The sequence below is a fragment of the Porites lutea genome, chromosome 1 (genome assembly GCF_958299795.1).
Source record: "Porites lutea chromosome 1, jaPorLute2.1, whole genome shotgun sequence".
Classification (NCBI taxonomy): Eukaryota; Metazoa; Cnidaria; class Anthozoa; order Scleractinia; family Poritidae; genus Porites; species Porites lutea.
The window spans coordinates 26,761,298-26,767,077 of record NC_133201.1 but is presented as its reverse complement, the minus strand read 5'-3'; the positions used below and the strand labels follow the sequence as shown (position 1 = coordinate 26,767,077).

The 5,780-nt window shown below is 35.6% G+C and overlaps 1 long non-coding RNA gene across 1 annotated transcript; it reads left to right on the top strand.

Annotated features, from left to right (window-relative positions):
- Positions 1–2,603: 2,603 nt before the first annotated feature.
- Positions 2,604–4,847, top strand: LOC140947283 (uncharacterized). Its single transcript, XR_012166951.1, has 2 exons — positions 2,604–2,974; positions 4,132–4,847. It is a non-coding gene; the product is annotated as an uncharacterized lncRNA (long non-coding RNA).
- The last annotated feature ends 933 nt before the right edge of the window (positions 4,848–5,780 follow it).

Below are 5,780 nucleotides of genomic sequence, written 5' to 3'. Positions count from 1 at the left end.
CAAAGCACCATTTCTAGTGTTCTGAGAGGAAACAATTACAGTCAAAAATGTTTGGTAAATTGATCGTTATTATTATGCTTGTTTACAATACTAGATAGTGACAAAACTGACTTTTCCAGGGAGAGACTGTGAATAATGGAAATATTTGTGACTTCGGTGCAGATTGAAATTGACGGTCGAACCGCTTTCGCTTGGGCTTAGATGACTCATTTATAACGTTTCCTTTTTTTTTTCATAACATGTGGAAAACACCAGAATATATATTTCGATATTTTGATACACTGAAAGCCACTCGAACTGGAAGAACAGTATCTCATGTACGCGATCGGAATAACCACGCATTTAGAAGGCCCTTAAAGATGGGAGATGTAGCTAAGAACCCTTTCGTCTCTTTGTCAATTTGCGTGGCTTCGCGGAAAAGTGCTCGATACATGTTATATTCATGGAAGCTTTAGAATATCAGTTTCAGATGATTACAACTCTATTTGGTTTTTTGGTATAAGTATTATAAGAATTGGAGGAAATTATCGAGATTAAGCACACATGTCAAAATCGGGATTTTTGCCATCCCGATCGCATATTGGGGCATTGGGATGGTTGGAAAGCCTGCTGATGAATTCACCCAGATACAATGTACAGTCAAACCCAGTTAATATGGACACTGAGGCGGGGGCGGGAGGGGGGGGGGGCATAGAAAGTGTCCGCTGTATTAACAGGGTTTCCTATTAAGCGGGTCATTCTTGTAGTCTATATTAAAGTCGAAAGCACACTTTTTATTCTAACAAAAATACTAAATAAATAGAACGGGACATTTAGCATCGTCCAATAAGGATCTCTAACCTTCAAAAAACCCGTCATTCTGCAGAAAATGTTCTTAAACACTCAAAAGTCCCTCATTTATACGCAAAGTTTCCTGCATAACTCGTCTGATGCCAAAATAGTATAAAATTGATGTCTTTAATTCATCCTGTCCCGTTTTTTAGCGTTGGGATCATCGAAATTCTGTCACTTAAAGTTTTTTAACCATTAAAAAAGAAAGGTTTATTACAGCACACAGTTCACAATGAAGTGTCCGCATTATCGAGGTTGACTTAATGTGAATCTGTTGATAGACAAGGAAAAAAGTGTCCACTGTCTCTATTAAGCTGTGCCCGTAAAGCGGGTTCGCCTTATAATTTTTTGGTGCACTTCTGTCGGTCACGAGGTTTATTCTTTCCTTTCCAGTCCCAACCCCTGACGAACTTCTGCCGAACACATTTCGATCACTTTGCCATCGACATTCTTAAATGAAAATATTTACATAAATTCGTGTCTAAATACCAAATACCAAAAATTTAAAAAAAAAAAACTCATATATTGTAACACCAAAATACCGTATAAAGGTGAATGAAAAAGACTTCGAATACCCAAAACGCCTAGCCAGGCCTTTTTGCTATGGCGAGGATGTTTTTTGTTGCCGCGTTCAGCTGGACGAGAATTATCGTTCGTTAATTTGGTATTGCTTTTTGTCACCTAACTGACGATGTCATAGTAGTGAAATAAATGCAGAATCGAACTACGAAACGATTAAGTGTCAATTGAAACGTTCAGGGGCAGAATTCGACGCTAAATTATTCTAGAAGTCTTCGCCGCTGTGTTGCCTTTCTCATGATATTTTTTCAACGTGCTTCCAAGCTTTTAGACTTGATAATAAGCAGTAATGGCTCACAGATACATTATGTAACTAGTTTTTAATATAGTGGACCAAGTTGTCTTACTCAATTTTTGGGCCGTAATTAAACTTTTAAGTAAGTTATCATTAACAAAAATTTATCAAAGTGTCTCTTACTTTTTCAAAAGAAAGCTAGGCAGGGTTAACTAATGAGGTCACGAGTTATATATTTGCCAGAATTTACAGCAACGTTTCCACGCAACACGTGAAGCAATGTTTTTCATATCAGTATTGGCAATGCGGTCTTAGAGTAAATATAACGCGATATTTTTTATGACATTACTAGAAGTCACCTCAGTGTAAAATCGAGTCAATATTTATTTATCTTTATTTTATAGTTCAAATAATTTAGCTCATTTTGACGCGATTACATCTGAAGCATTCAGAAGAACATTAAGCTTAAAATCATGCAGACTTTGAGGGCCAATTATTGTAAAACCAAATCGATAACTACACCTGTAGTTTTGCCACCAATCTGAATAAGTTAAACATGTAGCAACATCTCTAAGAAAATAGAAATTCTTTTGCCAAGTCGTCCGTCAGCAGCCATTTCTATTCTGGTATTTTGTATTATTGTGAATCGGTCAAATGCTAAAGGGCAATCAATTGAGCTGTGTCAATATCTCAGTAAGAAGGAATTCCTTTACATGGTTAATCAGAACTGACTTAGTATCAAATCCATAGAGCATGGATTCATCCTGCAAGTCCTCTGTTGTGACGAACTTTATCATGAAAAGAAAAAGAACTTTAAATAATTACTTTGAAATGTACTTGTTTTTATTAAAAATACTCATTTCATATTCATACATATCATTATTTCCATAATTAGCCATTTTATCCAGATGCATTATCGACAATATTGTTTTCTTTTAAAACGAGCCCAAGTAAACAAACTCATGTTTAGTGCGTTAGCCATATACTGTAATCTAATACTGGTGAAGAGAGATGAAAGAAGGAACTATCCACAAGAACAACCAGAAATTTTCAAAATTACGCAGAACAAAAAAAATATAAACGTAAAGCGTTATCTTTTCTTTGCAATCTTCGTGTAGTTTTTTCTCAAGCCCAATATTCAGATTTTAAGCTAATATTGATAAAGATAGTATCGTCCTCTTCTATAAATTGCTCAGTGAAAGTGAAAATTTCATTAAGCTAAACAGCATCCTGAGAGGAAGGTTGAATAAGCCAAGATGAATTTCAAATTGTTTTTTCTTTTTTGTCTTGTTTTCTTGGTGGGTCAGCTGGAGGGCTTCCCTCAACAAGGTAGGCGGTTCTTTTCTTCTCATTTATGCTCAATGATTTTAGAAGTACGTATGTAGCTGATTTTGTACGTCCATCTATGTACTCCGAGCTTGGTCTTAGCTATTTTGTGTCATCAAAATTTAAGGCTTTTTCCTCGTTTACATTCATGTTTCGGGTCTCGTCATGCTTAAACGTTTTTTTACTTTTACTTTTGCGTTTCAAATGACAAGCGTCGACGCATGTGGCTTCACTTTTTTGTCCAAACATAATTATCTCCCCTTACTAACAGGTGTTTTACACTTGCAAATTGGATTCGCTTCGCCCAAAATTACTTTAAATTTTTTGGATATCAAGAACTTTATGGCAGCATTCATTTATGAGTGATCACAGATATGACATTCATCCTGTATGTTAAAGATTACGACATGTGATCTTTGAATATGCCATTGTCGTTGACCTGTTTTCATGCACTAAAACTTTGAAACATTGTAACTAAATCTTAACATAAATTTATTTTAAAACAAAAGAAAATGAAAATGAGATATATAAAAAAGGAAAGGTAGTTTATGCACTATTTCTGAGAGTGATATTCTGGTATTTTGAGTCAAATTCCTGGATGGAAGACCGACTTCATGCATGCTTCGCTAGGAGAAACATCTTTGTAAGACAGTTCCGGTAGGGTTTCATTACTGTCCGCGTAATCGTATAGGTTCCACTACTACCACCACCACCGCCACCAACAACAACAACAAGGAAAACATTTAAATCAACAAATTGTTGTCTCAGTAACCCCTCTTTGCTGTCAAGTCAATAACGACGTAATATGAATAATAAACTTTTTACTTTTTTTATTCAAGTATATCACTTTTGGCATTTATGTTTTAAGGTGACCCTGGTCCTTAATATTGCATTACGTTAATAGAAATAACAAGATAAATGATTTATTAAGAATTCAATGACATTAACACTCGCAGATTCTAAAAGACGAATGTTTGGTTGAAGTAAAGTGTAAAATACATGCATACAAAAATGGTAATAATGCTTGCCTATGCTATTAATTTTCCTCACTGCCAAGTTACCCATTTGCGATAAAGATCACCAGTGTTAATTAGACATGTAGTTATTTCTTTTTTACATTCTTTCGTTTTTTTTCTTTTATTACCACGTGCAAATATAAGAACCAGAGGAAACCGAGGAACCCGAAGGAGAAACCGAGGAACCCGAAGGAGAAACCGAAGAACCCGAGGGAGAAACAGAGGAACCGGAGGAGACAGAGGAACCGGAGGAAACAGAGGAACCCGAGGGGACAGATGAGCCTGAAGAAGCCGAAGTGTAGACAATCGCTTTTGTACGGCGAACAATATTATATCAAAGCATATGCGCACTGACATTTGACTTGTAAACTGCATTAAATATTTTTCTCACAGTTAGTAGTTTCTTTTATATGTACGTTATTAAGTTATACATTTATCAGTTTTCGCTTTTCAACCGAACCGGCTACTTGATCAATAAAATATTGCGATTTCCAAGTAGCTGTAATAAAGTGGCAATTGAACTTCGTGTCGTATTATTTTGGTCTGAAATCATACATACTTGCTGTGTGCTAATCCGATTTTGATATTACTAGTATGATTTCAGACCGGATTGCACTCCACTCAGTTCAATTGCCATTATAATAGCGCGCGGAATTTAAAACAGGCAAAACATTGCGATTGTTTTGTAATCATTATCATTTTGAAGTTTAAAAGGCAAGCAGGAATTAAGCGCTCAAGTAATCCAATCTTGTAGGTTTCTTTTCCTTTTCACTGTTGGAATAATACATTGCATCAATTCTTGAGTTAACTGAATCCCAAGAACTTTTTTGCGATATTAAAAAAAGAGATGGATTCATACAGCATAATTTGATAATGCCAGGCTTCCCGGAACAACAACCGCCTAAATCTAAAAATAAATCGAATCTTCAAGAACGCAAATTTGCAAAACATCGCCGTCAGAAATCGGTTGCTACGCTTAAGTATATTTTGACGCATATAAAGGTAAATAGAATGGACCAATAGCCTGCATTGTAGGGGTTTAAAAACGAGGGGAAAGGAGGGAAAACGGAGAGTGGATTGAGGAGATAATTGCATGGACGCCTGCTATAAGAACCCTTTTGTTCATTTCTGCCTCAGATGACGTCCGTAAATTTCTGATTGGCGTAGCGGCAATGAGTATCCTATGGATGTGGAGTCAGTAAGGAACAATCATGATGCAGCAGCGTCAAATGAGGAATATGTTTTTTTAACCATTCGACTTCACTCAGTAGAGTCTTGGGTTGTCTTTAGTCTTGAGTCTTGTCTTGAGTCTTTTCCAGTTGGCTATTTAGTGACTCTGCTTGTTTTTTTTTTTTGTTGTTGTTGTTGTTGTTTTTTTTTTGCTTCTCTTTTCAATTTTTATTTTGAATTCGTTTTTAGTTTTTTTTTTTTGGCGTTTGGGTTTTTTATCTTTCGTTCCGTTTAAATTTTTAAAGAGACGGTTGTTTTTTTGCAGAGTGCGTATATTATACTATTAATAGTTTAGCTCATCAAATTATTAGGGCTGGAAGATGATAAAGTAGCTTTTTACTTTAGCAAATAAAATTTATTCTCTTTTTCGTTTTTCCTTCTTGATTATCATTAGTGGCTGTATACAGTGGATCCCTAAAAGTCTTAAATATTTACTTAAATATTTTGCATTTTACAGACGTTTAACGACTGTCCTTGAGTTTCAAATGAAATAGGTGCTGACCAAGAGAGGATAATGGGGACAGGGAAGGCATCCTCCATACACACCCTATTCCATAGGTAAT